At 34.6% G+C, this 19,750-nt stretch overlaps 1 long non-coding RNA gene across 1 annotated transcript; it reads right to left on the bottom strand.

Annotated features, from left to right (window-relative positions):
- Positions 1 to 945: 945 nt before the first annotated feature.
- LOC127879350 (uncharacterized) lies at positions 946 to 4,369 on the bottom strand. The gene is made up of 3 exons (XR_008049027.1): positions 2,566 to 4,369; positions 1,666 to 1,795; positions 946 to 1,259 (listed from the first exon to the last, which is right to left on the bottom strand). It is a non-coding gene; the product is annotated as an uncharacterized LOC127879350 (long non-coding RNA).
- Between the last annotated feature and the right edge of the window lie 15,381 nt (positions 4,370 to 19,750).

The raw sequence follows: 19,750 nt of genomic DNA, 5'->3' as shown, positions 1-19,750 counted from the left end.
AAGTACATTTATTATCAATTATGATTGCCATCATCATTTTCATCATTTTTTCTTGCCTATTTTGTGTTATTGTAACATATTTTTATCAATATATTACATTTTAACACATATAAAAATCGTGCATACTTGCTTTAATGTATTCGCAACTTAAAAAAGTGATAAAAACCTGTCGTATAATCAAAGATAAACCGTTTTGCAAACAAAATCATCAGTAATAATAAGAAAACATGATTCCTTTGTTCGTAAGGCTGAAGTACGTCACACCCACACAGGTCCGGTTTGAGGGCAAGGGTTTTTCACGCATTATCGACTGCACTCTCCAATAGAGTTTTAATAGTTTATTAACGTCTCTTCAATACACATATTTGACAGCTATATACACATACAAGTTATTCATAGATTACAAGTGTATTGCCACTCAGTACAGAGTTATAAGAGACAGCTCTCTATCTAAAACATAGGTATTTAATACTTTATACATAGAGAAATAAAAAATAATAAAAATTAACTAAAAAAACAAAACAAAACAAAAACATAAGCATAGCATACCAGTTGACAAATTAAAACACATGTAGTTTCTAAACAGCATGAGAGATAACATTTATATATATATAGATAGATATATATATATATATATATATATATATATATATATATATATATATATATATATATATATATATATATATATATATATATATATACATATATATATATATATATAAATGTTATCTCTCATGCTGTTTAGAAACTACATGTGTTTTAATTATTTATTTATTTAATTAATATATATATATACATATACACTATAAAATCAACTAGTCACCCAGATACTAAGGTTATGAGCTCCAGTTGACAAATTTAAAACAGCATGAGAGATTACATATTATATATATATATATATATATATACATATACATACATAAATATATATATACACACACACATTATATATAGGATTTTTTTAATTGAACTCATTAACAGATAATTTACAAATTTATATGTGAGCATCACTAAAATCTGATAAAACATAGGTCTTGCTAAAAGTTAAGAGAAGGCTTAAAATGCTATTTATACAAGAGTTGTGTTCGTGTAGTTAAGATCATTTGGCAGGTCTTGGCACTGACTTTTACCATGTTTTCATTTGAAAGTACAAACACTAGTTTATCATTATCACAGAGCGAGTTAAATAGATGTACATACCATCATGCACGAGTTACCACAGCTCCGATTGGCACGCGCAGTCAGTGATCCTTTGCCTGGAAATAAACGTGATGCCAATTTATATGGACGACAAAAACAGTATTCATATACAAATGTATGTTCATAGCCTTCGATCTCATCAGCCAAATTGATAATTTAACACCTAATTTTATACAAGATTTATTACATAGAAAGCCAATGGCTTATTGATACTCGAGTTCATTTTCCTAATAAGAGCAAGTTTTTTTAAACGCGTTCACAATACGGAATCCAACCTGATAAAGCGAGTTCCCATGATAAAAATGTCACCACAGACAAAACTGTTGCGTCCTTCTTAATGACATATGTCCTATAGAAGCACTTAAGAATGTGCTCTTTATTATGGCGTACGATCCGGGATAACAAATAATGATGACATTGCTCTTGTGTTCTACTATACAGCAATTTGTATTTTACAAATACCTTTTAGATTCACCTGCATCCAGTAAGCTGTTTTACAGACTCCCTGCAGGAAACCGGACAGTATTTCCGGTTCAAATGACTGGTTCCCGGCCACGTACATCACAGTATTAGACGGGTACGCCATCTGAACCTATGTATGGTGCATATATGTGCGAAAAGTGTCGATCCAATCAACACACTTTGACATAAGCACCGTTTCAATTCTAGAGCAAACACGTCTACATTTTAAATTGCGAGCAATTACTAAAGGACATATACAACTTCGTATTAAACATGCATCGTCATAAATTTACACATAACGAACCAATCAAAAGAATATGATTTCAATACTTCATATCATTCTTTTCCTGTAGGTTCACCGTTGGATTCAACCATCTCCATATTTTTGAAATTCCGTCACACAAATATTGCTTTTTTTATTTAAAAAATGTGAATTTTAGATGTTGGACGAGACATTTTTATCACAAAATAATAATTAGATCTACAGTGTTTATTGGTCCTATAGAGCATGTGTTCAATAAACAGTACATGCACATGTATACCAATTTTTGTAACAATTAATACAAAGTTTTAGTGTCCTATCAAAATGACGACTGGAAATATTTTATGAAAATCCACAGGGTTGCTAGGGCGCAATTCTTGAATAACTCTGTTACTAAGGAAATATCCGATCTCCAAGTTACGTTGCCTTTATATGTTTGACAAGACCTAGAATTTAAAGTAAAATGCATCACTTGTGGTAAATTGTGTCTGTTTATACAGGAGAAGAGGTTATATCTAGAAAGGAACGAGCAATATACATATGTTTTTTTATATTCTGATGTGTATACTACTCTCCTAAACTGCATATGAATCTTAAGCTTCGATTTTCACAACCTAGTGATGTTGATGAATACTCACTGTTACGTTCAGATCATTGTCGTCTTGGTCGATTTTAGACACATAACACGCGTCTTTCATGTTGTCAAAGCTGAGCACTTTCAGTCGCTGAAAATGTGAACCACCAGATGATCTACCAAATGTAAAGTATTCGACACGATTTTCATTGAGAAATAGATTCCTCTTTACATCAGGACGGTAGTCCAAGTGTTTTCCAGACACACACCAGAACAACAAAGGGTTGTGTATCCACCAATAAATAACGGACATGAAAAAGTTATCTCCATTTTATCCCACTTTAACAGCGAAATCGGTTGATTAAAGCCCCGTTTATTAAATTTCATCTGTAATCAACGGCAAGGCTATAATCAATGGCACGAAATGACGTCATCAACTGCCGAACCGGGACTACTTTTTCCCACGCAACTCGTCACCTGTGTTTGCCAAGTGCATCAATAATAAAAACAATCTCAAATGTTTGTCAATCTTAATGACCTTAAAACAAAGGAAAGTAGCAAAAAAACGTGTTTTTTTTTGTCATTTATTTTTATTAAAACCTCAAGTAATAGGTACATTTAACACTATGCAAATAGGTTCTGTTGTTGTTGCTCCCCTTTGAAGAAGTCAGTGCGAGTTGCTCCCCTTTGACCGTAGAAAACAATCGTCTGGACCAAGAAATCCTGTGTTAATTTACAAGCTGTACTCGGATATGCATCCATCTGATTTTTCTTCAAAGCATCTTTTCAACCTGGCAATACGCACAAATGACACTGCATCCCGGTGATTCTTGCGTCAACAATTGGGTGTCAACAAGTTAGGTCAGATGCTGAAGGCCATGGCAAAAGACTCCGGCTTTCTCAAGCACAAGAGAATAACGAACCACTCAGTTCGCAAATTCCTGGTCCAAAAATTTCGAAATACAAATATCCACCCACTGAAACCATGGCAATAACAGGGCACAAAAATGTCCAGTCCTTAACCAATTATTCCAACATATCTGTTGAACAGCTGCAAAAGTGTTCATTCTTGCTCAGTCCAGTAAATGTAACAATCCAACAGTTCCTCTTGTACACCTTCATGCACCGAAACTATGGCCGAAATGCAGCCTAGACAACCACTGTCTACCGTCGAACAAGTTGATCTTGATGTTCGCCCCACCCAGTCACTTCACGGTTCACCAGCGTTCGAACAACTTTGCCTCACAATTCTTTGGTGCCACTTTCAACATTCAAAATGTTAATGTATATAATTAGCTTAAATCCAAGTAATCTTTGTTATTTCGTCACGAAATAACCACATATTATAACAAAGAAGCAAATAATGTGCACCTCGGGATCGACTCGATAGTTTGATATCGAAAGTGAATTGTGTGTGGTGTTAGGCTACGTTGTAAACAAATGTAGTTCCTTGTATATAACAACTTAATGTCATATTGATATCATAAAACTTAAAGATTTGCAATTCAATATGATTAAAATTGTAATTAATAACGCTCGACACTTTGTTACAGAACGATATTCTGATTTAAAAAAATGATTATTTGATCAGCGGTTATTTTTGGAACGCGGAGTAATACACTGACCTTGGTTACACTACAGTCATTATCAAAGTACGACAAACACTCGTGAAAACTTATTTTGTTTAAATAAAAAAAGTTTACTGAATAAAAAGTGGGATAAATAGAATAATAGGTCAGTGTTGATTATAGATCAGGTTTATCATGCTCGGCACGAAAACGAAAAAGCACTCGCCAAGGCTCGTGCTTTTTGTTTTCTAAGCCTCGCATGATAAACCTGATCTATAATCAACACTAACCTATTATTCTCTATGTAACATGATGTGATGAATGCTTTAAATATACAAATAAGAATTATATTTGAGCCTCCGTATGGAAAAACTGGGCTTTGTGTACGTGCGTAGAGTGTCGTCCCTGATCAGCCTTTACAGTCTTATGAGGGACAACACTTTCTGGATACAAGGGATTTTCGTTCAGAAGGGACCTTTTTAAACGAAAAAAACACATAACATCGGGAAGCGGAATTAAATTAGAACATAAATCGTATTCAACCTATGACACCGCCTGCCGCTAAAGCATACCTGTTCATGGTCAATAATCATGAGCCCCTGACCTCTGACCATGATCAGTGTGAGCGCCCCTCTGCGGACCACCAGCTCATCGACAACAGCCTCGTAATGTGCTGGAGTACAGCTCAAAGAGAATTTTTACTACAGATGCTTTATTCGTATTGTGTCTTTTAGTTTAAATTCGTCTTAGTGTTTGATAAACATCATTATCATGCTCATCTTAATCATCATAGGTATAATAATAATACTAATAACAATAATTATCATGCGTGTAATAATAATAATAATGATAATAATAAAAATAATCGTCGTCGTCGTCGTCGTCTTCTTCGTCGTCGCCGTCGTCGTCCTCATAATCATTATCATCTTCATCATCATCATCATCATCATCATCATGATCGTCGTCGTCCTCTTCCTACCTTCCTCTTCCTCCTCACCATCATCATCAACAACGACAACAACAACACATCCTTATAATTTTTATTATAAATATTAATTATCGCCTTAAGCTGCCATCTTAATCATCATCATCAGAAGAAAAAAAAGCAATCGTCAACCTTATTAAAGTTATGCGTTGTAATAATCATAATGAATAGCAGCAGCAACACCACCATTTGAAAAAAGGAACATAAATGCGCATAATGCAATGCCACGCGCATTGTTTAAAGCAGTTTCATATCTAACAACCCACTTACAGTGCCGATGAGGATTCCCATGAGTGCACCGGTTGCTATGGAAATGATGGCGACCAAAACAACTATGATGCACGTGCATTTCTTAGACCACGATGTAGAGCCTCGTGTTTCAGTATCTGAAACTAAACATTCTCATATCTGACTATTATACAAACAGTTGCTGCCTTGTTATATAGCTTATTATTATAAATCAACCAAATTGCTTCAAAATGACCATGCCACAATTCCCGCAGATTTGTTTAAAAAAGAGACTATTGATTTGAAATACATTTCGTACAACGTCACGACCATCTGAAATGCACTCAAAGAATCAACGACGATACACATACATAAAGAACAATTAATAATACAGTGACTATAGTGTGAATAGAGGTTTAACTTTTTGCAGTGTTATAAAAAGTAACAAAAGCGATATTAATGTAAAAAAGATTACATCTATTAGGTAATAGCTCCACTATGTGATACTTGAATTAACAATCAACACGAACGAGTGAAACACAAACGTGTGCGTATGTCAAAGTTTATTTACAGATTATCGCTGAGTCTTCACGACTACCTTATGTGCTGTCCTGCATGAGACACAAACGACGGTGGTCGCCTTTATATACCAACACCACATCCGGACCTTGCGGCGATTTTTACCACAAAGTTATCTCCGCATTTCGCAACAGTATTTGTGTGATTTATTATATATTCAAAATTCAATTATTAAGCCATACCGCACACTCCGCCAAAAATTAATTTCTTATAAAATGCGTGCAGGTAATAGATTTTAAGTTATAGATTTCGAAGAAATACGGTCCGTTGAATAAAATATATTCAACAATTAAGTCGGCGATGTATTTACAGTTTGACAAACAAACAAGGCGTAGATTAATCGTTATTATGATTCAACCATATAACTAAGTTTAGTTTGGGCTAATATATATAACAAGATGAAACTAATATCAATCTCTGTTGTTTAAGAACAATCTGCTTCTTTGAATAACATTTTGCGTTACAATTTGATGTGTTTCTTAAAGGGGCCTTTTCACAGATTTTGGCATTTTTTTAACTTATATATTAAATGCTTTATATCGATAAATGTAAACATTGGATCGTAAAAGCTCCAGTAAAAAATCAAGAATAAAATTAAAAAAAGGAAAAGAACATTGCCCGGACCAGGTTTCGAACCAGTGACCCCTGGAGTCCTGCCAGAGTCCTGAAGTAAAAACGCTTTAGCCTACTGAGCTATTCCGCCGAGTACACATATTTGACGTATTTTATACCTTATATAAGCAATCTTCGTAGTTTCACAAAATTTAACGACAAAAACAGAACTCTCCTAATTATTCAATCGTTTCGCGTTGCAACGCTTTATAATTTTTAGGTTTTAAAATCGTCAAAAGATGCATATAATGGCTATATTAGACCATGGTAAATGTTCAGTATTACAGTTTCCTCACAAATATCATAACTAAAACGAAAATTTGCGAATATGAAACAACTTTTTTCAATTTTGTCAATTTACCAAAGCGTGAAAAGATCCCTTTAATATTTATATTTACATTTATTATGTTTGTTTGTATAGGTCCCTTTTTTCCAATAAATCAGCCGTCTTAAATGGCGTTGCTCACCTTAATGATGTTAGGGACTTAATTGATAAAATGATCTAACCGTCTGTTACACTTTGATTTTCTACTTGTGTGATTATAGTTATAACGTATTCGATATAGTTCTACATATAAAATAATATTTTAGTCTTACACACATTTCATAGAATATCGGTGTTTAATACTTATGTTTATGATTTTTCAGAAAGAGAAAGCCGTATACGTTTGTCCTTTAGTTGAGGCTTTTCGGTAGTATATAGGGAAATATCATTTATATACCAACGATAATTTATTGTTTAAACACTATAATATAACAATACAAAGAATCAATAAAGTCCATAGTGTACCGTAGTGACAAATATATAAATAAACTCGATGCATAGTTATTTGCTCTTTATTCAATTGTTAACATAAAGTTTCCAGGTCCATATAATTATTTAAATTAGTTGTTAATGCAATATTTTCAAGTCCAAGTAATTCTCCAAGTAACTATCAACGTTTCCAAGACATAACAAAATCCGTCCAAATCCATCCTGATAGGACCCCACCCCTAAGGGGTCCCTGAAGATAAACCTCTAGCGTCCCTCCTATGTGTTAAATCCTTATTGATTTTAGTGGCCAAAAAGCATTGTTTATATATGTATCGTTACATAAACTTGTCAACTTGATGGGTCAAACCAATTTATTGAAATGCATATACGGGCGTATTTATTATCTGGTAATTGCACATGCATGACAACAAACACCCATTTATCAAGTAGTCGGGTCACGACCTAAAATCAAAACGGACTGTAGCCAGTTGAAAGCGTGTATCTGCTGTCAACAACTAATTGGTCCCCAGCAACACTGACGTAGCCACAGGGCTTGCATTATAGCGAACAAGATAAATACACCATTATGCGACAATAGTTTCATTGTGCAATGACGTCGTTTTTACCTCATGACGGCATTTGCCCAGCAAAATTCTTCAATTAAAATGTGTTTAAATTTTAATCATAAACATGTTGTAAAAGCCAAATATAAAAAAAACAACATTTATTGGTTTTGGGCAGATTATTCATTTGGTCTATACTCGTGATACTGGAAATTAACTATTTTCACTGAAGCACACAAATATCGTACTCACGTACCAAATTGTGTTTTAAATATTCAGTAAATAAAACAATCCATCAAGGAGACTAAATTCATGTACTTTTCGTGATAAAAAATATATCAAAAGATCCGCACATGCAAAAATTAATGATTTATTAAACAGAGAAACACGTGACAAACTAGATCACAACAAACATACAAAAGATGAAGTGAAGCGATATGATCACGTGCATGATGGCGATACTCTAAATCTGCTCGTTGCATTCTGATGCCCCCACTGATTTGCAAGAATGCGGATACAAGTGCGCAACTGTAATGACCGTCGGAACAAGGGATTAAAATATAGGAATGACTTCATTTGCCTCGACAGTTATTTTCAGTGTGTGTGTTGTCCTTTGCATCAACGGATATACATAGCACATGCGCAAGTGAAATTTAAATAACAGACGGTTAAAACTAAAAAAAATAACGCATCTAAATTAATTTCGTCTAAACAAATAAGATCTTGTAGATCCGTTAGCTGTTGATGGTAGATATACAGGAAATTATTATGCAGCTAGTGCACTATTACGTTTGAGACTCTGATCCAATGAGACGCGTTCTGAGAAAACTGGGCTTAATGCATGTGCGTAAAGTGTTATCCCAGATTAGCCTGTGAAGTCCGCACAGGCTAATCAGGGACGACACTTTCCGCCTTAACTTGATTTTCGGTAAGGAGGGACTTTATTGAAACTAAAAATACCATTAAAGCGGAAAGTGTCGTCCCTGATTAGCCTGTGCGGACTACAGGCTAATCTGGAATGACACTTTACGCACATGCATTATGCCCAGTTTTCTCAGAACGCGACACCAATATTTCGAAGTGTTTTTCTACCCCTGACCGATTAAACCCGCATAGCGCCTTTACTAAGCTGAGCAGCACGACGCACCAATAAACCGCGATCTATGGATAGCAACCTGTCATTCGTTTCGATGGATATATATTTTATAATACTCGAACCTTGTTACAGTGATAATTTGAAATTCGTGAGATATATACGAAAAGAAGTGTACAAGCGAAACTCATTTGATAATTCGTCCTTGATTTATGTGGACTTATTACCGACATTATCAATAGAAATGAATTTGTTTCTAAATGTTATCAATTAACATCATTTTGAAAATTATTTGATTTGTTTATTACTGCACAGTATTTGTTGAAGATATTGTGTAAAAGCTTGAAATGGACTGACTGACAATAAACACAGTGCCATTATTTTAATTTTCGGGACCAAAATGACATTTTCCAAACGCAGACGATGGATGAATATCTTCTCGAAAACTGTGTTTTCCAACTTGAGAGATATTTTGTTTGTGTGTGTTCAATGATAAAAGCATAAAACCGTGTCAAACATGCTTGAAAATAATGAAACAGTTAATACAACTGAAACTTTATTGAATTTTACGAAGGTCGGTTCTTCAGGCATCAGATTTCATAGTGATCTGCCGCTTGCAATCGCAAACAGTGTGCCGCTCCTTCTTAACACTGTAGCGTTTTATGCCATCCACCGAGCGAAGCGCACACCTAAACTGTGCAGGTTTCATTCGCGCTTTCTAACACTGTGTCACGTGCTGACATCGTCGTGTGTCTTAATAGAACAAAGTTTATACGATGCTATCTCCAAAAGCTTACTGCAGGCGGCGAATGGAATATTACTGCCGGTAAAATTTGTCATATTGGGTCTCATGAGTCTAGATCGACTGGTCCTTTTTGCCGCCAACAGGATCTACATCCTGTATATAACATACAGCAGCGCGAGAAATGCATCAATATGCGTTTTGATCATTTTTGGTTCGTACATTTCTACACTCAACATTTATTTCTGTGACCCCTTTTCATACGAATTTTCGGATTCTTGTTTTACGTTCATGAAGCACCACACCGGCGTCCTTTGTCTGATTGTGATTGGTGTTTCGTACACAGCTTACATATTCATAATATTCAGAATAAAAAATATGGGGAAAGTAACGTTGGGCCGGGACGGTTTGATGACATTTTTGGAACACCTGGTCGATCCACTGTGTTGCTTTTGTTTTACATCATATCGATTACACTGTCAATGATGTTAGTGGGTATTACTTTTGTATTCTTACACATTACGAAGAATCATTTTTAGTCAATTATCTTTGTTAACCTCTTTCATTTGTTCAACGCCTTGGCTGACCCATGCTTGCACGTGTTCTGGTCCCGACACTGCAGGATGGAGATTCTACAACTGATCTTAATCTGTGTGCCGAGGTTGAAACCGCGTGTTGAAAAAATGCGGATAGAAATATATGGTATTGTGACCTATGTACCAAGGCCAGAAAACATAGGAATGACTTCATTTGCCTATTTATTATTATTTTTAGTTAGTTAACTATTTTAAGTTATTTTCAGTTTGTGTGTCGTCATTTGCATCAACTAATTGACATAGCACATGCGCCAGTGAAATATAAATGGCAGATTTTAAACTCAAGACACCAATGCATCTAACTAATTTTCCTCTAAACTAATAAGATCTTGTAGATCCGTTAGCTGTTGATGGTAGCTATACAGGAATTTATTATGCAGCTAGTGCACAATTACGTTTTAAACGCAATTTTTCGAAGTGTTTGTCTACCCCTGACCGAGACGACCTCATGCTTCTCCACAATGTAAAATCCATTGTTAGTCATGCCATCGTGTTGTGATGAATTTGATCCGTATGATTGCATATTTGGTGTTGTTTGAGCGTTTACATTTAACACTTCTGAACCCAAACGTTTGTATATTTTAATGTTTGCTGTCTGTGTATTAGAGAACGTCATTATTTTTGTTATGTTTAATCTCATGGCATATTAAACAGTATTTTTTCTGTTTTGTTTATATCCAAAACGTGTTTTAAATAGCGCGATTTCTGCCTTCCGCCACGCATCACCGTGATTCAGCCCAGCGTGGCAACTACTTTCGTCACCGCAATACACCGATGAAAACCGTGGAACGCAGTGTTACAATTTTCAAGGGGATAAGTTCATAACTTCACATCACAGTATATACACTCTACATATTATTTACACACTATGATAATAAATATATACACCAATAATGTTTATTTGTTAACTGTCTTCACAATCTAGGTAAAATCCATTCTCTCTCAAACTGCCACCAACTCTCTCAATCACTACTTGTATCTTTACATCTCTACGTTCAATTCTACTCTCTCCCAGCTTCTCACTGCACCTGGCTTTTTATACAAATCTGTCCGCCCTCCCATATTTGGATGTGTGGAAAGACACTGATAGGACCTACCGTTTAATTGATATTTATTTTTGCAACTGTTGAAATAATTGACAAGCAGACTTTGCAGAGCAACACACCTGACTAGTCTTTATTAAGAAATGATGATCACATGGTATCCTGCTCTGATAACACATGTCCACCATGCCCCGATGGCATCAATCAAAACAGTCTTAATTGAGTTCAGATATTAAAAATTAAAACACTCCCATTCCTTTTCAGAATCAACCATTTGCGCCATATTTTAGCATTGTTTATAATACATATTAACATATGCTCATTTGGGGATTTTCCTGGCTGGTTAACATTGGCGCCCAACGTAAAAACCCCACCATGTGTGCCAGACGTACCTCAGATGTCATGGCAATAGGAAATTCGTGGAAGAATTTCATAATCGGAGGGGGTGTATGTAGCAGGGTTCCGTATAAGGAGAACTTATACTGCCTTATACTTATACTAAGCGACGTGGTTAAAGTGTCTGACTACCACTTTGGAGGTCGTGGGTTCAATCCCCGGCTTGAGCTCAGTATTTTCACATTAATGGCGTCGAGGCTAAAAAAGAACTGTGAATGCGGGTATGGGTCTGAGCCGTTAAATGGTTTCTGAGAGGGCCATGCGGATGCAAGACATGCTCTAGCGGGCGTGTCTGGGCCTTGAAACATTAAAAGGGGGAGGGAGTGTAGTGAAATGAGGTCACTTCCAACAGCCTTGCTGTTGGGCAAGCTCTTTCAATGTAAACCAGCCAGAAAAATCCCCGACCACCATGGGGATCGAACCCGGGACCTCCCGGTTCCAAATCAGTCAGACATTCTACCGCGTCGCTATAAAAGCTAGCTCATATAGCAAGGCAGTATAAGTTCTCCTTATACGGAACGATGGCATCAAACAAAGCAGTCTAAATTGAGGTCAAATATTAAAAATTACAACAGCAGTGATGTCGCTGTGGAAAATCGCGATGACAGACTCGATCAAATATGTTGACAAGAACTCCGCAATCACGGTGGACCACCACGGCCTCGGTAATTTGCGGTTAATTACAGATTCATGTTAGTAAACATATAAATTTATATTGTTCATGTGTTTTAATAGTTCATATTAAAATAATCATTTGTTTCACTCTTTTATATTATATTTACCCTCTTTACAGAATCAGTTGACATGTCTTACATCGATGCGTTTCATGCTACATGTTTTGCTTAAATTGTTTTTTGCATGAAATTTCACTTGTTTTTTTTTAACAGATTTGTTTTTGTTAGCGTTTCGAAAATGCTTGCTCCTTCGTGTACATATATAGCTCGCCAACAATTTCATTAAAAGTTGCTGCGTGTAATTTTATATCAGACTATTTTCGTAATTTCCTGTTTCTATTTTGAAATGTTTTGCTTAGAATACATGTGTAATTTCGAGACATAGGCAGTAAGTATTCAATTTAGTGATATTTTAATATCATAGTCATGCGACAAGATCATTCGTTTTGTCGGCGAGTAATTATTTGTATACATGTGCCTTGTCTATAACAAGTTTATATCGATACTAATGTTAACAACGTTTACGAAGAATCTTAACATGATGATCACTATTGATTTACTTATAATATGTATATCGATATTTATCACAATATTAATATGCATATCATTAAGTAAAACATAAAAATCTTCGATTTGATAGATGATCATGTTAATCATTGTTTAATAAAATGTACATGTATATAGAATATGTATAGTCTCGAAAAGAAATGTTGATAAGAAATCGCGGTAAATTGAACCAGTCATAATACCACATCGAGCTTTTTAAAAACTGTTTAACTTCTTCATTTCAGGTACGACCAAGAATATGTTTTTCGGAAAATAAGGACGTAATAACAACGATGACGATATTATTTTATTTATATCATAAACATTTATTAAAGTACATAATATTACAAATATGTGTTTTAATACATGTTCATATATTTGTTATTGTACATGTCCCGTATTAAAATACGAATACAATCGTTTTTACTTAAAAAAAATGATGGAAATTTTGATGTCTACTTCATTTAACTATATCTAATAAAAGGTGGAGAATTTGATGTTCACATCCATTTACACATAACATACCTGTACAGATGGTATTTGCAAGTCTATTCTCACTTCTGACTGTATTTTCTATTACAATCACAACAAATATTCACAATCTCATCTACTCGTTAAGACGGCGATATATTTTGATGGTACGTTAATTGGTAAGTAATGAAACTCTCACTTGGCATTTACAGACACTAATTACAAGCCGACAGATGTGTTATACCAAATAAAATCAACTCTAAATGGGAGACGGTAGACATAATGGTCACTCGCCAACACGACAAACTGATTTCGATACATATGTAAAGTTCTGATATTAAATACATCAATATTTATCACACTATTCATTTGAACGTTTTTCTTTAGAAATGAAATAAACAAAATGAACTTGTTACTTTATAAAACAGGTACACACATAGTTACTCGCCAACATAACAACTGATTTGTTTTCATTAAAATATCACTGAATTGAATAATTACTGCCGAATGAATATTCGAATCAATACATGTAACAATAGACAGATGAAATAACTAAAATAGTCTGATATCAAATTACATGTACATTAAACATGTTAACATGCAATTATTGGCAAGCTATATGTACACAAACGAGAGAACAATTTCGAAATGTTAACAAAAACAATTCTTTAAATAAATATTTATTAAAACTTCATGCAGAAACTATACATTTACATGTAATCACCGCGAATCACCGCGAGATCGTTTTCTCGATAACGTCCGCGGTGCTCACCCACTGTCACCGCGATCTATCACGATGGGACCACGCTCAGACCACGGTGCTTGTCCACGCTGAATAAAACTTGTCCACAGTGGGACTGTGTTTAGGCAGAAATCGCGCTAGACGTAGTGTATTATTGTTCGTGATTTTATCTTTTTATTTTAGCGTGTTAAATGATCAATACAAACATCTTTCCACATTGTTGTCACCAGACTTTCCCATTTGCATATGCCTTAATGTTAATATCTCAATATTTCGGATTTTTTTATTATTTTTGTTTAGTTATTACAATTTGAAAAAAAATAGTGGCGTAATAAATATAAGATACGGTACGTGCCTATAGATATCATATTATGTCAGACTCGTCCAATATGGCGTATGAAAAGGCTCGGCAAGCATCGCCTTTTCCTACGCCATAATAGACTCGTGTGATATCACATGTTCTTCAAAGTCACCAGCCATATATTATATTTATAGCATATGCATACTTTGGGTGGCTCTCCGGTTAGCACAGTTATTTGTACACGCGCTCTTGAACTTTGCGACCAGGGTTCAATCTCCGCCCACTCCACATGATAGCTTAGTAGTGGTCACAATACAGGACAACTATGGTTTCCTTTGGTATTCCGGTTCAACACTCATGAAAACGATACACACATTGAACAACTGCCAGTTAAAAATAAAGAGCTTTTATTGTGGTAATAATACAAAATTCGTCCAAACCTTCTTAAGTCTTGTAAGTAAATTTTTTAATTTAGTCCTAACAAAATGCATCCCCAGACATGGAAGGACCCTTTACATTTATAAATACGCACTTTAATGTACATGCTATGGTACTCTGAACCTTTCCAGGTAACGACGACAGAAAGGTTTCACGGTACAACAACGGTGACCACAGTAATATCAGTACTCATTTATTTGAATAAGATGTATATACCCCGATAAATATGTTTATAATATCCTCTTAGAAACCTTGATTCGTCTCTTCTTAGAAAGCTGAATTAACCTTATCTAATCAGATCACATCACAGCTTAGGATACTGATTTTATTAATAATAAACATATTTTTCTTTCCCGTTTCAATATATTTTATTCTCCTCGTCAATAGGTGTGTGTGGATCGAGGGCATCCCACTCCGCACCGTACAGAGGTAACGAGCAATAAATGCATAATATAACGCAAAATTGTACATTTTAACAATATTAACTTTTACATAACAATACAATCTATATTTGGCAAAGAAAAAATTAATAAAAGCATGACTTCTTTTACCACACCTACCGAAAAAGGGGTAATAGAAGTTCCCATTCATTACTTTGGCGCATATCATTAACATAGTTAATTTTTTTCAGTACATTAAAATTCAAGGACAGGTATGATTTAGCTGCTTGAAGTGGGTCTAGTTTTGTTTATTTTAGTATTTTAAACATAGGTTTAAGGGTCCAATTGTATTTGCATGTCCTATTATAAAGGAGGGCATACAAAAAATAAAAAAATAAGTACATTCAGAAAAAAATCCACTATTTATTTATTGACGTGCTTACATTCCCAAAATAAATGTTCGATAGTTTCACGTCCAGTTTGACAAAAAAGCAGTTTGCTGATGTTACATATCCAATTCTTAATTTAAAAAAAAGAGTTTGTAACTATGATTCTATGTATAATTCTATTCTGAAACCACTGCAAACTCGTATCCTGTGTAATTAAGAAAGGCATTTCAAAAATATGTCGCCAATATTTTGTTTCAATAAAATAAAAAATATTCGACCATTTATCTATGCACATCGGCAAAGACTCATCTTTGGCAATTATTTCGTACATAGGTTTTGTACCTTTTGTGTTGACTAAGATAGACCATAGGCTATTTGGAATAAAAGGCTTTGTAAAGCAAGTTCCATTAGAGGGTTTGAGCTTTATGTACCTTTTAACTGCATACATAATTCATAAGAATAGTAAGCAGTTCGGATTGAAGTTAAATACTTTACAAAAATCGTTATAATTGTACAAGGTTAAATTTTCAGCGATGCGCATCAAGTCACCGACAAAATGTACGCCATTTTCAAACCATGATTTAAAGAATACACATTTGTTACCAATTGTTATGTCTGGTTTAAGAATAATGTATTTTGAAACAAAAACTGATTTTAAATTGGTTCTTTTCGACATCGTTCAACAACTGATTTTAAATACATTATCTTACAAATTAATTTAATACGGTTTAACCATTTTGGTTTTAATTAGGCACATATTTTTGTCAGGTGTTTCATTACGAATTGTTTAACTTAACATTAAACTAAAGCTCCTATACATGTATAGCTTGACATATTTCATTACGAATTGTTTAACTTAACATTAAATTAAAGCTTCCATACATTTATAGCTTGACATATTTCATTACGAATTGTTGCTTAAGTTGCTTACCCTGTTTACCGGTAATTAAAATATTCATATGAAAAGTATCTTATCTATGTTTTGCTGGTGTTCATAATACTGTTCTTTCTTACGTTTTCATGTATCCAATGTACACAGAAAAGTATGATGCGTTAATATACTCATACTGAGTGATCGGCAATTATATCTTTTAAAGGCTCCTCCGTTCATGTACTTTGTATGTATGTTTTGTTTACTTGTGATCGGCAATTATTTCTTGATCGCCTCTTTTAAAGGGGCCTTTTCACAGATTTTGGCATTTTTTTAACTTATTCATAAAATGCTTTATATTGATAAATGTAAACATTGGATCATAAAAGCTCCAGTAAAAAAATCAAGAAAAAAATTAAAAAAAGGAAAAGAACATTGCCCGGAGCAGGTTTCGAACCAGTGACCCCTGGAGTCCTGCCAGAGTCCTGAAGTAAAAACGCTTTAACCTACTGAGCTATTCCGCCGAGTACACATTCTTGACGTATTTTATACCTTATATAAGTAATCTTCGTAGTTTCACAAAATTTAACGACAAAAACAGAACTCTCCAAATTATTCAATCGTTTCGCGTTGCAACGCTTTATAATTTTTAGGTTTTAAAATCGTCAAAAGATGCATATAATGGCTATATTAGAGCATGGTTAATGTTCAGTATTACTGTTTCCTCACAAATATCATAACTAAAACGAAAACTTACGAATCTGAAACAACTTTTTTCAATTTTGTCAATTTACCAAAGCGTGAAAAGATCCCTTTAAGCTCATTTCAGAAAATATTGGATTATTATTATTTTGTAATGTATTTTTCGATTATAATTGTTTATCACTCATAATGGGCTTCTCCGCTTGTTTTCATGATTTTTGTGTTGTCCATGAACGTTTTATGTATGTTAAGTTTACTTGTGAGTGTGGGCATGTGTGTATGGGAGCGGGTGTATTCGTGTGCGCGTGTGTGAGTGTGGGTGTATGCGTATGGGCGTTCGTGTGTATTATTATCTTTATTTATTTTATTTTTTTTTGCATTTTGCTTTGCCTACGTTGTTGTTAATTTTATTGTGAATTTATGTTGTCCTCGTGTGCCTACTATGGCGTATTGGATAGAATTAAAAACCTATATACATATAAAGATGAGCTGTTAAAATAAGTCAAAACAAGTTTGCATTATTTAAACATAGCCATCAGCGAAACGATTTTGTCAGTGGATATCTGGAAATGGGACTCGCTCAATAAGGGAGTCAAAGCGGGCTTCTGATAAGCCTGTCACTAAACCAAACTACAGCAAATACATGGAAATCGCAACATATTCAATTGAAAATAAATACCAATCCTCGTGAGTCTTGTAAGAGAATAGGACAGAAGCACAGGGACAAAAATCTATGTGCTCTCATAACGCAGCATCTCATACATGCACACACACATGACACACGTGTGCGAACACACATAAACCCACGCAACCCCTCACACCACTGTTAGAAATAGATTCGAAACTGCTGTAGCGTAAGAACAGTGTTTTGGGGAGATAGTAGATATTCTAAAGGGGATATCTTGAAATACTTTGAAGTAACCGTTCGCCACTAGACTCAAAATTTACAGTTAATCGCAAATGGGAGGTAACCTCGTATTCGTTGTTTCTGAAGTAAGGCGTATTAATCTGTTCGCAAAAGAACAACTACACATAGCAAATTATGTACAACTACACATAGCAAATATGTACAACTACACATAGCAAATTATGTACAACTACACATAGCAAATTATGTACAACTACACATAGCAAATTATGTAAACAAACCATAACTTGTTGTTTAAGGTTATGGTGATTCATTACACAATTTCAAACGCGACAAAAGAAGAAAAAGGAGACTACTTATATACTACTTATATGAACGTATGGCATGAATATTTTACACTAAACTTTGTTTTAATTGGAAAATTAGGAGATAGGATGTAAGGGTGATATCGACGGATATTCCCCAAACTAAAGTCACATAATTGATAAAACAATACATATGAGAAAATGGGGTTTATTCATGTGCGTTAAGTGTCGTCAACGATTAGACTGAATGTGCAATCCGCACAGGCTAATCAAGGACGACACTTTCCGCCTTAAATTGATATTTGCTACAAAGAGACTTTCTTGAAACGAAAAATATCATGAAAGCGGAAAGAGCCGTCCCTTATTAGCCTGTGTGGACTGCACTGTGTGGACTGCACTGTGTGGACTGCACTGTGTGGACTGCACTGTGTGGACTGCACTGTGTGGACTGCACTGTGTGGACTGCACTGTGTGGACTGCACTGTGTGGACTGCACTGTGTGGACTGCACTGTGTGGACTGCACTGTGTGGACTGCACTGTGTGGACTGCACTGTGTGGACTGCACAGGCTAATATGGGAAGACACTTAACGCACATGCATTTATCTTTGTTTTTACAGAGCACGGCCCATGTTTATCCTGCATGCATATATTTTGTTAGTAACACTAATTTATTTAGAAAAACGCCTTTAGTGGGAATGAAGATCGCATCTTCTTAAATCGTGCACTGTAGCAACGCATTGTGCAGTCAACTAAACTTAGTTCGAATACCTTAATTTGATGCCAACACGGTTTGAACTAAGGTTGAGAAAGCACATTTGCTATATAAAAACGCTATTTTGATTCAGTATGTTTTGGCTACAAAATTTAAAATAGTATGCAAACAGGTTGCATAAAACAGTTTTAAACGGATTTTAAAATTACGAACATTATGATAATGCTCATAATTGTAAAAATGTGTTCCTTGTATATAACACTATTATTACTATTACCCATGCTGTTTTATAAAAAAAGTGAAAGGAACTGTGTTAAGAATGATCAATGTTAATAAAGGCCTCATGATATATAAGCTCGTATTTCTAATATTCAAATCAATATTTTGTATTGAATGTCAGAATATTCGCTCGCCTTAGCGAATCTGAATTTTAAATGAACTAGTTCACGACTAGGTATTGTTATATATTCTTGTAATAACGTCGTTGGTGAAGTCTTGTTTATCTTAATGTTTTTTAAGAATGTGCTTTGTACTTTGAAATTCATATTTTTTGCAAATTTTGTTACAGGTTTTGTTTCAAATTTTAAAGACCGTTATTTCGCTGCCTGTATGTCTTCTAAAAAGTGTTATAATTTTTCTGTTGTTAAACGATTGTTAACCCTATACACTAAGGAATCGTTAATAATTTA

Source organism: Dreissena polymorpha, chromosome 4 (assembly GCF_020536995.1).
Source record: "Dreissena polymorpha isolate Duluth1 chromosome 4, UMN_Dpol_1.0, whole genome shotgun sequence".
NCBI lineage: Eukaryota > Metazoa > Mollusca > Bivalvia > Myida > Dreissenidae > Dreissena > Dreissena polymorpha.
This window is presented reverse-complemented; position numbering and strand designations above follow the sequence as displayed.